Source organism: Vipera berus, assembly GCF_964194415.1.
Source record: "Vipera berus genome assembly, chromosome: 2".
NCBI lineage: Eukaryota > Metazoa > Chordata > Lepidosauria > Squamata > Viperidae > Vipera > Vipera berus.
Window position 1 is genome coordinate 271,057,417 of NC_138203.1, and position 15,800 is coordinate 271,073,216.

Genomic DNA, 15,800 nt, shown 5'->3' on the forward strand with positions numbered 1-15,800 from the left:
TCATAAGCCACCTTTTTCCAGTGCTGTTGTAATTTTGAATGGTCACTAAATGAACTGTTGTAAGCTGAAGACTACCTCTACATAAGATGCCCTACGCACAGTCACCCATGCGCTCGTGACCTCCCGGCTAGATTACTGCAACGCTCTCTACATGGGGCTGCCCTTGAGGACCACTCGGAGGCTTCAACTGGTGTAGAATGCAGCCACGCGAGTTGTTATGGGAGTTTCCCGATTCTCCCGTGTAACACCTCTTCTCCGTGAGCTGCATTGGCTTCCGGTTGCCCTCTGGGTGAGATTCAAGGTGCTGGTAATGACCTATAAAACCCTAAATGGCTTGGGTCTGGATTATCTAAGGCAGACATGTCAAACACAAGGCCCGGGGGCCGGATCCGGCCCGTGAAGTGGTTTCATGTGGCCCGTGAAGCCATCCTGGAAACAGTGAGGGAACGGCCCCCCACTGCCTTGGCCCTGGCCCAGAGACCCTCCTTCTGCCAGACACCATCAGATCTGTCCCACTCCTGCCCAGGCCCCCATAGGCACCCTTGATGTGAACGATGTAGAGCTGGCCACGCCCACCCAGTAGGCCATACCCACTCTAGCCACGCCCACCCAGTAGGCCACACCCACCCTGCCCATACCCACCTGGCCCCCTGAGGGCAACCACAATGCTGATGCGGCCCTCAATGAAATTGAGTTTGACACCCCTGATCTAAGGGAACACCTGCTGCCGGCATCAACTTCCCATTGTCCTGTGCGCTCCCACAGGGAGGGCCTTCTCAGGGTACCGCTGGTTAAGGAATGCCGGCGGGTTATTCCCAGGGGAAGGGCGTTCTCTGTGGGCGCGTCGGCCCTATGGAACCAACTTCCCACGGAACTCAGGACTGCCCCCGACCTTCGCTCATTTCGCCGGGACTTGAAAACTTGGCTCTTCAAGCTGTTTGGCCCAGACTGAGGGGTTTTAATTTAATTTAATTTAATTGGGTTTTAGTTTTAATTTCAGGGACTGGAATTTAATTAATAGTTTTAACTGATTTTAATTTTTGTATGCTATGTTTTTTCATTTTCCCTGTAAACTGCCCTGAGTCCTACGGGAATAGGGCGGTATATAAATTTAAATAATAAATAAATAAATAAAAATGTACCAAGTGAGTATCTCAACTCTAACTCAGTCTTTCTTGTTTTGTGACTTCTAAATATATTGGATTATGACCGCCATAATCTACAGCTGAGGAGGATGAGGGAAGATTTGGACCTGCCAAACCGTGGGACCCTCCTCTCCTATTATTTATTTATTTATTTTATTTTATTTATTTATTTATTTATTTATTAATTAATGGGATTTATATCCCGCCCTATCTCCCGAGGGACTCAGGGCGGCTAACAACATCAAAGCTTAAAGGTCTCTGTACAGTAAATTAAAAAATAAAATTTGAAATAAATTAAAATAAATTAAAGAATAAAGTTAGAATTGTAAATATAATTAAAATCCCTGTCAGTCTAGGTCAGCCAGGTGGAAAAGGAGTGTTTTGAGGCCGCGGCGAAAGGACTGGAGATCTTGGGCCATACGAAGCTCAGGGGGGAGCTGGTTCCACAGGGCTGGCGCTCCCATAGAGAAGGCCCTCCCCCTGGGGGTCGCCGGCCGACATTGTCTGGCCGACGGTACCCTGAGGAGGCCCTCTGTGTGTGAGCGTACTGGGCGATGGGAATTCGTTCCCGGCAGCAGATGGTCCTGCAAGTATCCTGGGCCTAAGCCATGTAGGGCTTTAAAGGTAAGAACCAGCACCTTAAATCTCACCCGGAGGGCAACCGGTAGCCAATGCAGCTCACGCAGGAGGGGTGTAATATGGGAGTATCGGGGTGCTCCCATCACTACCCGTGCAGCTGCACTCTGCACCAGTTGAAGCCTCCGGGTGGTCTTCAAGGGCAGCCCCATGTAGAGAGCATTACAGTAGTCTATACGGGAGGTACGAGTGCGTGGGTGACTGTACGTAGGACATCTCGGTCTAGAAAGGGGCGCAACTGGTGTACCAGGCGAATCTGGGCAAATGCCCCCCTAGCCACGACTCCAATATGATCTTCAAAACTGAGTCGTGAATCCAGGAGGACGCCCAGGTTGCGTGCTCTATCAACGGGAGGTAATATCTCTCCTCCTATAATCAAAGATGGAACCTCTTGAACTAAACGAGATGTCGGTACGTAAAGCCACTCAGTTTTGGCCGGGTTGAGTCGGAGCCTGTTCTTTCCCATCCAAATCTGTACCGCTTCCAGGCAACGGGACATCACATCGAGGGCATCACTGGGTTGGTTCGGGGTGGAGATGAAAAGCTGGGTATCATCAGCATATTGGTGATACCTCACCCCAAAACCACGAATGATTTCACCCAGCGGCTTCATATAGATGTTGAACAGGAGGGTTCCTATACCAGAACCTTTTATTAAGGGGGGGTCTCGATGATCAGTTCTGTTAAGTATAGCTGTAGGACAGAGGGAACGAAGAGCTGCTATCAAGGCAACAATGCGATAAGAGGGATTTGAGCTAGCCAAGAAAGTAATTTGAGGAAACATCTGACAAGCCCGTCCTTTGTTCAACATCAAGATAAAGGGAGGAAAGAAGAAGCACATTCAATCTTGCAAGATTCAGGGATCCGTGTGGATCAAAGCCAATCAGAAAATGTTCCCTGAACAAATATTGCTAGCTTTCTCAAACAATTACAACATGTTTAATATGGAGGCAGATCACTAGTTGGTCTTTTGCCATCTACTGATTCTTTTTTCTGGGATTTGGTGCAAATTTCCCAACTCTGCTTGATGGTGACAGAAACCAGAAACCAAACATATGGCTTCCTGAATGCAACATATAACGTCACTACAATGCTTTGCCCCCAAAGTTGCTTTTTCAAAAGGAAACTGGACTTTCCTTGTTTTTCCTTGAAGACCTTTCGCTTCTCATCCACAAAGCTTCTTCAGTTGAAGAAGCTTCTTGGATGAGAAGCAAAACGTCTTCAAAGAAAAACAAGGAAAGTCCAGTTTCCTTTTGAAAAAGCAACTTTGGGATAACTGTGACCCGGATGACTGAGAAACTCCATAGACATTTATGATGCTTCGTGCACACTTGCTAGTCTCTACTCTGTTAGCCAGAAAGGGGAATCTGTGTTACAGAGCCTTGGTGGAGCAGTGGGCTAATGCCTCCTTAAGTAACACCAGCTGCCTGCAATTAGTGCAGGTTCGCATCCCACCAGGCTCAAGGTTGACTCAGCCTTCCATCCTTCCCAGGTAGGTAAAATGAGGACCCAGATTGTTGGGGGCAAGAAGCTGACTTTGTAATAATGCCGCTTGGGGGGGGGGCGAAAGCCCTAATAAGCAGGCACATACATAGAATGAAGGCTATTGCTAAGCACATTGATTTGTGCTTAAATTGTAAGCCGCCCTGAGTCTTCGGAGAAGGGCGGGATATAAATGGGATTAAAAAAAAATACTTGAAAACAAACGAATATGCAGGAAGGAATCTGTCGAAAATTTGAAACTCACAGTTGCAGGAGAATATCTGCAGAGGATGCTGTCATACAAGTCAAGATAATGGCCAGAATCACATGAATAAAGTCCTATCCTCACAAAAAAGTGGGGAGGCAAAATGTTGATTATATGGTTGCAGATGCCATTTTGACTTTTTTTAAAAAAAACCTCAACTGGGACACTCCTGTCTTGTTTGATGAGCTTTGGCAATATTTGCAAACTTTGAAGTTTTCTTTTTAATTAAATTAATAGAAAAATAAAGGAGTGTTTGATCGGTCTGATATTGTTCTGGATTCCATGCTTTAAGGACAATTCTAATAAAAAAGATTTTTTTAAAGCACCTTTGGGGCAACCATGACTTGGATGACTGAGAATCTCCATTGACATCCACATTATGTATTTACATTAACACCAGGACTCATTCCAATATAAACAATTCACACCGAGCATGCTGGGAATACAGAGTAACCTTCCAGGACAAAGCCTATAATTTCTTGGAAGCACTGCCCACACTAACAGCTGTTGCACTGACATGCTGTTACATGAAAGATCTGCATCTCTCAGATGTCTCCAGTGGTGAAGACAATATATTCCAGGAATTAAAACAGGGAGACCCAAGATAAACACGAAGTCATCCCAGTAGTCTTACCTGCTCACACCTCTATCGGCAACTCCCTCTTCTGGATGATTTGCTTGGAGAGACCTCGAGCTCTATGGCATGGTTCTGGCCAGGATGTTGGGATTAATAAGGACTTCTCTTAGCTCCGCCCCTTCCCTTTCAAGGAACAGCAACACCTATGGGTGGAGACAGGAGTTCTTTTCATCATTGATCAACACAAGACTTGACAAGCAACAGGCACCGATGGCTACAGGAGGCAGCTCCTGAACTTTTTCCAAACTATGGTTCCAGATGATGAGAAGATGAGGGGCTAAAGGGAAGGCCGAGCAACCTCGGCAGCCTCCATATTTTCCTACCACAGAAGAATGCCAAAGTTAGAGATTCTTGAGGACGCCTTCAACAGAACCCAAACTAAGTTATGGATCCATGGAAGAGTCTGTGAAGAAATGCACACAAAGAGAAGATTCTTTGAGTGACCTCAGCCTGGTCAGTCCAGAAACAACTTGAAATAGTGCCACCAATTCCCAGGTCCTGCAGAAAGGCCGGGAAGATACCATAGTTGGCGGTACTGAAAACCACCAAGAATTATAAAAAGATCAAGATGAGAGAACTTTCTCCATTAAAGTCTCATCCAGTAACATACCAATACCGTTCCAATTCCATACAGGTAACCCTCGACTTACAACAGTTTGTTCAGCGACCATTCAACACAACTAAAAAATGCGACTTATGACCGTTTTTCACACTTATGACCGTTCCCATTCCCAATTGATCCCATTCCCCACGGTCATGGGATCAAAATTCGGATGCTTGGCAACTGACTCCTATTTATGACAGTCGCAGTGTCCCGGGGTCACGTGATCCCCTTTTGAGAAAGTCAACGGGAGAAGCCAGATTCCCTTAACAACTGCAGTGATTCACTTAACAACTGTGGCTAGAAAGGTCGTAAAATGGGGCAAAGCTCACTTAACAACTGTCTCATGTAGCAACAGAGATGTTGGGCTCAGTTGTGGTCATAAGTCAAGGACTACCAGCATGCAAGTCTGAGGCAATCACCCCCTCCAACAACCCAGAGGAATCAGATGAAATAAGGAGGCAGGGGGCAAAGGTCATCCTAGTGGGCACTCCGCCCGCTTTCTCAGAAGTCACAAGCCAGAATGAATCCCAGATAACATGGCAAGATACTCACACCCTAGATCCCGCCCATTGTTGTGATTCAGGGTCAGCCTGTGGGTTCGGCAGTTGGGTCGGACGACTCAGAGGAGGAGGGGGGTGTTGAAGACCTTGCTGAGGGGGTTGAAGATCTTGCTGATGAGAGCCCTCAGCCAGGCCCCTCCCACCACGGAGACCCAGCTGTGTGAGCCTGACAGTGTGGATGAAGATGACCCACAGCTGGCCCTGTTCAAGGACGCCCGACGCAGGAGGCAGTCAATTAGGAGTAAACAGAGGAAGGCAATGGGGCTTCTCGGAAGGAGGCAGAGAGAAGCCACGCCCTGAACTCTATATAAGGGGAATGTCTGGGAGGGCTGGTTTGCTGAAGGCAACCGCTCGGATGGTTCATGTTTCTTTAAGCTTCTGTTTCTTGGTTCGTGTCTTGTTTTGTTTTTGTTGCAATAAATTTGGCAAGCGTATTCCAGCCTCTTGCCGTTTGTGGAGGGGTTGTCCCTGCCTTTTCTGCAGGGCCGGTAGCAGGCTGGTACAGAACACCCATGTGGAATCAAGACTGAAATGGATCTCACTGGCAAAATGTTGCACTATTTAGTTAGAGCAGCCATGCAGAAGCTCTTGAAGCCGACTCCAAGCAGAAGAAGTGGAGGTACTTCACTTCTCATTAAGCCAAAACACCAGCACTCTAGGCCAGAAGTCCCCCAACCCCTGGCCTGTGGACTAGCACCGGGCTGCAGCATGCCAGAAACCAGGCCACGCAAACAAGCGAAACCTCATCCATGGCTTGCAGGCAGCACGCGAAACCACACCCCCTCCAGTCCGCGAAAAAACCTCTCCCTACAGAACCGGTCCCTGGTGCCTAAAAGGTTGGGGGCCTTCACTCTGGACATTATTTTTACCACTTTATCTCCAAGGAGCCCTCAGTCAGGATGAAGCGAGTAGCAAGTAGTCCTCAACTTACTACCAGAATTGGAGCCAGAACTTCAGCTACTAAATGAGGCGGGTTGTTAAGTGAGACCTTTTTTGCTGTGGTCATTAAATGAATCACGTGGTTGTTACGTAAATCTGGGTTCCTCCCATTGACTTTGCTTGTTGGAAACCGGCTGGGAAAGTCATAAATGGCAATTATATGCCCCTGGCGATGATGCAACAATTTTCAGTGGAAGAACTGGTTGCACGTTACTTTTTTTCCAGTGCCGTTGTAATTTGAACAGTCACTTAAATGATTGTATGGTTGCAAGTCGAGGACCTCCTATATAGAAAAGGCCACCAAAGTTTACGTTAATCTCAAACTAATACGAAAACATACATCCATATAAGTGGATCAAGAGCTGACGCAATATTAAAGAAAAAAAGACCGGGGAAATTACAACCTGAAACAACCTTGGTGGAGCAGTGGGCTAAGGCCTCCTTAAGTAACACCAGCTGCCTGCAATTAGTGCAGGTTCGAGTCCCACCAGGCTCAAGGTTGACTCAGCCTTCCATCCTTCCGAGGTAGGTAAAATGAGGACCCAGATTGTTGGGGGCAATAAGCTGACTTTGTAATAATGCCGCTTGGGGTGTGTGTGAAAGCCCTAATAAGCAGGCATATACATAGAATGAAGGCTATTGCTAAGCACATTGATTGTGCTTAGATTGTAAGCCGCCCTGAGTCTTCGGAGAAGGGCGGGATATAAATGGGATTAAAAAAAAATTCCAAAGATATTGTTCAAAATTCCTTTCTTTTTTCCTTCCCTTACTGAAAATCTAATTCAAATAGTGACAAACCAAATTTATCAACAATCCAAATACAGGGAGTCCTCGATTTACGACCACAATTGAGCCCAAAGTTGTTAAGTGAGACATTTGTTAAGTGAGTTTTGCCCCATTTTACGATCTTTCCTGCCGCAAGTGCTAAGGGAATCACTGCAGTTGTTAAGTTAATAACACGATTGTTAAGTGAATCTCGCTTCCCCATTGACTTTGCTTTTCAGAAGGTCGTAAAAGGGGATCATATGATCGCACGCCACTGCAAAGGTCATAAATATGAGTCAGTTGCCAAATATCTGGATTTGGGTCATGTGACCGTGAGGATGTTGCAACAGTCATAAGTGTGAAAAATGGTCATAAGTCACTTTTTAAAGTAATGTTGTAACTTCAAAAGATCACTGAATGACCTGCTGTAAGTTGAGTACTGTAGGTATGCAGATCAGTATCTATTGGAACTGGGTGGCTAATAAATTCAAATAAATAAAAACAAAATAAAACAACGTATGCGCAGATACACATTTCTGGTACTGAAAATTAACTTTTTGATCATCTACAATCAGTGCTTTTTTTGTAAAAGAAAAAGGTGCTGGAACTCACACATGTCACACAAGTCACCTTGCCTACCCTACAAGGTTCCATCCAAAAAAGGTGCCGGAACTCCGTTCTGAGTGTTCTATGAGGAAAAAAAGCCCTGTCTACAATTATTTACGTCTTTATACAGTCCAAATAAAGCCCTGTTTTATTGCAATTTATCAGAGGAAAACCTTATTCTCCAAATGCTCTAAAATCTTTTGCTATGGATTCTGTGGTCTGAAGCACGGACATACCAGTGAAACCTCTGGGGAGGTTCCCGTTGTTTATTCCTGCCACGTGTTATCTGTCACATTTTGAACATGACAGCCTAAGGAAAATGGGCTGGAAGCCTATTTTGTCCCAAGCGTGCAAAAGTATTTAAAAATAAATGCAAAACAACCACATTTTTTATTCTCAAAAAAGAACTGGAGGGGTTTTTCCCCCCAACCCATTGGGAAATCTGATCTGTTATGAGATAATGGAAGGCAGTTTAGGTGCGGTAAAGGAAAAAAGCCTACCTAAGTTAAATTATAGATTAAGGAATACCAAACTTGATTAAAACAGTTTCCTGAGGGACAGTCATGCAAAAGTATTTAAAAATAAATGCAAAACAACCACATTTTTTATTCTCAAAAAAGAACTGGAGGGGTTTTTTCCCCCCAACCCATTGGGAAATCAGATCTGTTATGAGATAATGGAAGGCGGTTTAGGTGCAGTAAAGGAAAAATCCTACCTAAGTTAAATTATAGATTTAGGAATACCAAACTTGATTAAAACAGTTTCCTGAGGGACAGTCATGTGTTATACCTTAAAGTTCAGAGAACATGCCATTCCCCGTTTACCTCAGGGGAAGAACGAAACTCCAAGGTGAATATGCAGAGAAGAACTAGTTCCTATCTCCCAGTGTGGTAGCAAATGCCAAGGCAGACCTGGGTGACCCCGAAAATGGCATAATATGGCTTTGGAAAATTGCACGATGGTATTTTTGCTACAACAAGCTAGGCCCGCCAAGGATTTTGTGTAAAAGCTTTTATTGACCCACATTCTTTAATACGGGCAGTTGGATCTCACAAAGCTTCCATCTGAAAGATGAGAAATGTTATTAAAAGCATAAAGTATTTAGAGTGAAGGTCATCTGGGGATGATCACAAGCATGACTTTGTAATTTCCTGGGCAACAGTATGGAAGTGGTTCACCACTATCTCGTGGTTCGTCATTATCTTCATTTGGGGGTGTGCTCTTCCCCAAAGTGGCACCCTCCAAACACAGTGGCCTTTTCTATGAATATGACATCCAGCGCATGTGGGGAGTATTATTACAGATGTGTAATTATTAGTATTCTGTCTATCAGCCAAGAAATATTATCAGCCAGGAAGAAACACATCCCTGAAGGTAATCTGAAGGAACATGACAATGGTCATTTCCCCACATCCAACTATAACAGTAATAGGTAAAGGTAAAGGTAAAGGTTCCCCCGGACACGCATGCTAGTCGTTTCCGACTCTAAGGGCCGGTGCTCATCTCCGTTTCAAAGCCGAAGAGCCAGCGCTTCTCCAAGGACACCTCCGTGGTCATGTGGCCGGCATGACTAGACACCAAAGGCGCACGGAACGCTGTTGCCTTCCCACCGTAGTGGTCCCTATTTTTCTACTTGCATTTTTTACGTGCTTTCGAACTGCTAGGTTGGCAGAAGCTGGGACGAGTAACAGGCGCTCACTCTGCTATGCGGCACTCGGGATTCGACCTGCCAAACTGCCGACCTTCTGGTCGACAAGCTAACCCACTGAGCCACCACGTCCCTATAAAAATAATAAGGGAGTTACTTGGCTATTTGAGTTAGCTGGCCTGGACTGAGGGGTTTTAAGGTTTTAAATTTTAAATTTTAAACTCTTTTGGGGCTATTAATTTAATTTTATTTTAATTTGTACATTGCACTGTTTTAATCTGCCCTGTAAACTGCCCTGAGTCCCTCGGGAAAAGGGCGGTATATAAATCGAAACAAATAAATAAATAAATAAATCCTTGGCTTACAAGCATTCATTTTAGCAACTGTTCAAAGTTGCGACAGCACTGAAAAAAGCAATTTGTGATTGGCTCTCTTGCTTAATACCATTGCAGCATTTCTGGTCACATGATCATAATTTAAGAACTTGGCAACCGGCATGCGTTTAGGATAGCTGCCGCATCCTGAGGGGAGGGTGTTTGTGTGTCACATGATTATCATTTGCAACCTTCCCAGCCGGCTTTTGACAGGCAAAGTCAATGGAGAAAGCTGGATTCACTGAACAACCATGTGATTCACTTAACAACAGCAATGATTCACCTAACAGTGTTGCAAAAAAGCTCATAAAATCAGCTGATGTAATAGCTACACCATCAGTTGAACTGATAGATTTTTTTTTCCCCTACAGCGCTGAGATGTGATATCCCAGAGTATACCAAAGGATTCACCTGTCTCATGACTTTCTGCTTTTATCTACTGCAGGCAACGCTGCCATTGCTAAATGTCAGCATGGCTTTTTTTGGAAAGCAAGTCATGGGAGATAAATCTTCTCTGACAAGGTAGTCACTTTGGTGGACAGGGGAAGGCACCAGGCGCTCTCTCTCTCTCTCTCTCTCTCTCTCTCTCTCTCTCTCTCTCTCTCTCTCTCTCTCTCTCTCTCTCTCTCTGACAAGATTCTACTTGAAGTTCTCACTGACAAGTACAATTTGGATGACATTACACTCAGGTAGACCCACAACTGGTGGGCTAACTACAATCAGATCCTCAATAGCACTGGGTCTATACTGGGTTGGAAAACAGTTAATCAGCCGAGTCCTGTTTTGGAGCCAGTAGAATTCAATATTTTTATGAATGACTTGAGGGAGAGATTTGATGGCTGCTTATCGCATTTGTCATTGGATTGGAGAGTCTAGCCAACATTGGAGAGTCCAGCCAAACCCCAGAACAAGTTTGCAGTTCTAATCTGGATAATTTGGAAGATTGAGCTAAGAAGAACAAGATGTTCTCAACAGGGAGAAAAGTAAGGAGGAAAAACATTGAGCAGAAATACAGGAGGGATCCAATATTAGCGCTCAGGCCCATTAAATGGTGCCACATAGAAGATGAGCAGGAGCTATTTTCTATTGCCAGAACAATTAGGAGCAGAAATGATAAGTTGCAGCAACCTAGTTGTTAGTTAAATACTGTATAAGGAAAATCATCCTGGTGGTAAAAACTTTCAAGCAATGGAGCAATCAATCTAGATCAGAGTTAGGCAACCTTGGCTCTTTTATGACTCGTGGACATGGCTGGCTCAGGAATTCTGGGAGTTGAAGTCCACGAGTCATAAAAGAGCCAAGGTTGCCTAACCCTGATCTAGAGGCTGTGGGCTCTCCATCTCTGGAGGTTTTTATGGGAAAATTGGATAACACCTTCTCAAGGATGGTTTTATTTTTTTTCCTGCATATAGATAAGTCCTCAATTTATGACCCAGCACTTAGCAACCATTCAAACTTATGATGGATCTCCCCAGGACCTGGTTGCAAAGTTACAATGGCCATTCCTGAATCATGTGACTGCAATTTGGGTGCTCAATTGGCCAGCATTTTTGGCTGTTTGTAGCATCACACAGTCCCAAGACTGCGATTTTTGCCAAAAATCAGCATTTACTTCTGTTTTCCAGCAAAAATTCCCCCAGAAAACAATAGGTTTGCGTAATGACCGCAGTGTTCACTTTAAGGCTATAATGTTTACTTAACGGACACCACAAAAGAAGGTTGTGAAAATGGGTCTGGTTTCATGATGAACTGCTTGACAAATGTCACAACTCACAAACCCTAATGAACAGACTTCGTTATGGTCGTAAATGGAAGACTACCTGGATTGTAGAAGGTTGCGGTAAAGGATCCATTTCACCTCCACTGATCTGGGAATCCTGTGACGAACTGCTGCCGTGCAAACTGGTTTTATGCTATTGCTAGATCACGAATTCAACAATTTCAGTTCTGAAGCTTGACTGACCACAGTTCTCAAAGAAACTCTTTATTATCATACTGGAGAAAACAGATTGTTCCAGAGAACGTCTCATTCATTACAAAGCATATATTTACTATCAATCATGACTTTGCTCACAGGAGGACAGATTCCAAAATATCTAGAGAAGGATCCACAGATACAAGAATGAGGTGATAAAACTCGGGTGGGACGGTATGAATTGTACTGCTTCAGACCAGGAAATCTTTTTCTGGCAAAACTGAGAGAGGAGCTGTGAAAGAGAACTTATTTCTGGCTTATGGTTCTGTTTTATTTGGAGAAATAGTGACTGACACATCTTGAAGGACAGGATAATCAGGCCACGATTTTATGACTCAAGGTTCAAACAGTTCTGTTAAAAGGTAGACCTACAAAACACTTTGAAGTTCAAACTCTCTGGTTTCCAAACTTCCCTTGCTTCCAGACCAAGATGTTGGAACATTTCTGGCACGTCAGAACAGCTTAGGCTGGAGCAGGATACTTTGGATTGGAATTTTTTTCATCCTGAAGCTTTAGACACCTCTGATCTGTAGGTCAGGGCTTTTCAACCAGTGGTACGGGTACCACCTGTGGTACATTGGCACCTGGCAGGTGGTACATGACCATCCTACAAAAGTGGTAGTGGGGGAGGGGAATGAGCTGAACCGGTGGCAGCACCGCACAAGTCTGAGCGAGAGATGGCTGGAGCTGCAGGGCTGTCAGGGCTCAATGGAAGCGCCATGATCAACGCCAGGCTCTAGCTGCAGCTTGGTGCTGATCCTGGTGCTTCTGCTGAGCCCAGAAGAAGTGGCGATCAGCTGGAATGTTGCAGCATATCCAGGGTCTTTTGATTTACATTCAGATGCTTGGCAACTGATTCATATTTATGATGGCCACAGTGTCCCAGGGTCATGTGAAGTGACCAAAACCTGCTGCAACCACCCAGCAGATGGGGGGACATAAAAACCAAACACCCCACCCCATCCCACCCCTGCTGCCAATTCTCAACAGAAATGCTCACAACAATGAAAACCTCGGACAGGAGGAAGAGCGCCACTGGGTGGGCAGGCAGGTGTCTTGTTCGGCTGTGGCTGGTGGGGTACTTTTTTCAGTGCCATTGTAACTTCGAACAGTCACTAAGCGAACTGTTGTAAGTCGAGGACTACCTGTACTTCATCACTTTTTTCCTTTTTTTCTTTTTTCCTCATCAAGTTTTTGACACCTTGCTAGGCGACTGGTGGTACTCGGATGTTGCTACCATATCCTAAAAGTGGTACATTGGGTGAAAAGGTTGAAAAGCCCTGCTGTAGGGTATCAACAGGTGGCAGCATTTCTGTATTATTGAAAAAAAAATGTTGTACAAATATGTCCATGAAGCTACCAGGAGTTAAGTACAGCTTGAAGGAGTTCTTATTTGTACCACTATAGAGGGCGGGGAGGGGCGGGGGAGGAAATACTTAACTTGCAAGCAGGACACAAGCATCCCAAATATGACTCCTCTGCTGCTTCTTTCTACACCAGCAATTCCTTGCAAAGTTGTTCTCTGTTTGTGGGGGTGTTTTTTATTTTAATTCCCCCATAAGCAAACAACAGTCTAAAAGTAGAAGCTTCTGACCTCTATCGGAATCAGGACCTGCCTAAATTCAATCCAGCATGGCATGGTCCAGTTCTTCTCCTTCAGATCCTCTCTTCCCTTCATGAAATAACTATTAAGATAGTTGCAAGAATTACAGTAATGCAAGAACTGGATGGTGTAAGAGACATTGTTTATCTGCTTCATATGCATATGTGGTGCAAGTACCATATATATTTTTTTCTGTTTTGCAAAAGAGTAGGTCTTCAAAGAGTATTTCTTAACTCAGCCTCATAAGTTGGACATGCCTAGCTGCATAGGAGAATTGGGGCTGTTTCAACATGACAGGTAATTCAGTTTGGCCATCATCCTTCCTTCTTCTTCTTCTTCTTGCTGGAGGAGGAACGCGGGCAAGTTGTCAACTCATGACTCAACTTCAAGTTAACTTACTGTCCAACTCTACAACAACAAAATTTACAAGGGTGTCAAGAGGCAAGCAAAACCTCTACTAACCCAGGATGACGGAGAGCTGTAAAGTGACTCATCGTGATCAGGTACGACCTGCTCAAATGTTAAGCAAATAAAGCTTACCAGGTGAAAACAAACGTGAAGTGGATTTAAGAAGATGCAACTGAACAAGGCCAGAGAAGTCAACTTAGGCCAACCAATTGCTGAATACAGGATTTATAACGCAGGATACAGTTGAGATACTCCTGAGAAGCAGACATTTTGTTTCTACTTAAAAATCGCCTGTGGCAGCTGGAAGCCTTACTGAACAGCTTCTACCAATCGGATATTTTACTCAAATCTGATTCCCTTTTATTTCACCCATGATTCCAATCTTGCCCTTGACAAGACTACTGTTCTATTTCCTCCGATGATAACTTCCCTTTCATCTTTTCTTTTGTGGACCATGTAGGTCACCCGTTCCACATACAACTTGATTTCAAACCCTGCTTCTCCTGGCTAGGCAATATTGCCTTTGCAAACTATGTTTCAACAATATGCTAAGTTGTAATCACAAATCATAAGATTATACATGCTAAACGAATTATTGTTCACCCCTCCCACAAGCAGGTTAAACTCACACAATACTCTAAGCTAGTGTTTCTCAATTTGCTTGGACTTTTAAGTCCCAGAATTTCCCAGCTAATATGGTTGACTGGGAATTCTGGGAGTTGAGGTCCATGCATCTTAAATGTTGCCGAGGTTGAGAAACATTCCCCTAAATTAACTACAGACTACTACCTTGCCTGGCTAGTGAAGAATGTTCTCCTGCTATAGTGCTTTTTCACACACACACACACACACACACACACACACACACACACACACACACACACACATTAATTGAATAATAAAAAAGACAAAAGACAAAAAATACAAAACAAACTAAACATTAAAAAAGATACATAAAAAACACCACATATGCACATATTATTCCCCTCTAGTTGAATACTGATTTCTACATTACTACATTAGTTCAATAAGTTCTTGAAGTATTATTTGTTCAATAAAAACTATTGCTTGCCTTTCACTGATACAACGATCTCAGCAAGCAGTGTGGTATTTGCATGGCTTCCCCTTTATCTGGTGCCTTTCACAACTCTCAAACAGATTGGTTGACTTGTGCAAGCAATTATATTAGGTAAATACTGCCGATAACAAGCCACCCAGAACTTGTGATGGAAGCTGCTTACAGTCCAGCTGTGTGGATTTTGATGACAGATAAGTTGCATCAATGAAATAATTAAAACTGCTGATTTAATAAAGTCGACCTACTTACATGGACATACAGTATAACAGAAAACATTGTGTGGGGGAAATCTGAATAGTCCCTATGATGTCTGTTAGTTGCATTGGCAAAGGGAAATTTTCCCTGTTCCCACAAGCTTACAACTCTACTAAATCTATTCTGCAAGTTTGGAAGTTGGGAGCTTGTCTGGATCTGCTTTTAGGAGTAGGTGACAATACGAAATGAGGATGTAGATAGGACAGTGATGGCGAACCTTTTAGATACCGAGTGCCCAAACTGCAACCCAAAACCCACATGTATAGTCGGGTGCCGGGTGGGCGTGGCCCATTGGGTGGGTGTGGCCCATTGGGTGGGCGTGGCTGCAGTGGTAACGGCAGATTGGGTGGGACTAAAAAGTTCAATCAATCAATTCCAACTTTGCGAGATCTTTTTTTTCCCCGCGAGATTGAAATTGATTGATTGAATCTTTCTTTTTTTTCTGCACACGGCGGTGGAGGCCTAAAGCGAAAAGGTTTTATAAAACCCAGCTGAAGGCCTAGGACTGGGGCAATGGCGCGCGTGCCCACAGAGAGGGCTCTGCGTGCCACCTGTGACACGCGTGCCATAGGTTTGCCACCACAGAGATAAGAAGTTCTGGTTATGGAGTTAAGATAATCTGTATTTTTATACAGGTAGTCCTTGACTTACAACCATTCATTTAACAACCATGTGAAGTTACAACAGCACTGAATTTTTTTTTACTTACAACCCTGTCTTCACAGTTACACCCATTGTAGCATCCCCCCTTGTCATATGGTCACTCTTTGTGACCGTCCTACCCAACTATCTCAGGGGCTACCACAAAGAAGAGGGAGTC

At 44.2% G+C, this 15,800-nt stretch overlaps 1 protein-coding gene across 3 annotated transcripts in view; it reads right to left on the reverse strand.

Annotated features, from left to right (window-relative positions):
* Nucleotides 1-15,800, reverse strand: part of PPT2 (palmitoyl-protein thioesterase 2) — a 58,557-nt gene that overhangs the window by 29,628 nt on the left and 13,129 nt on the right. For all 3 annotated transcript variants that reach the window (XM_081322021.1, XM_081322022.1, XM_081322020.1), the window contains exon 2: nucleotides 4,163-4,308. The gene's annotated coding sequence lies outside the window, so the exon portion shown is untranslated. The remainder of the gene's footprint in view (nucleotides 1-4,162; nucleotides 4,309-15,800) is intronic.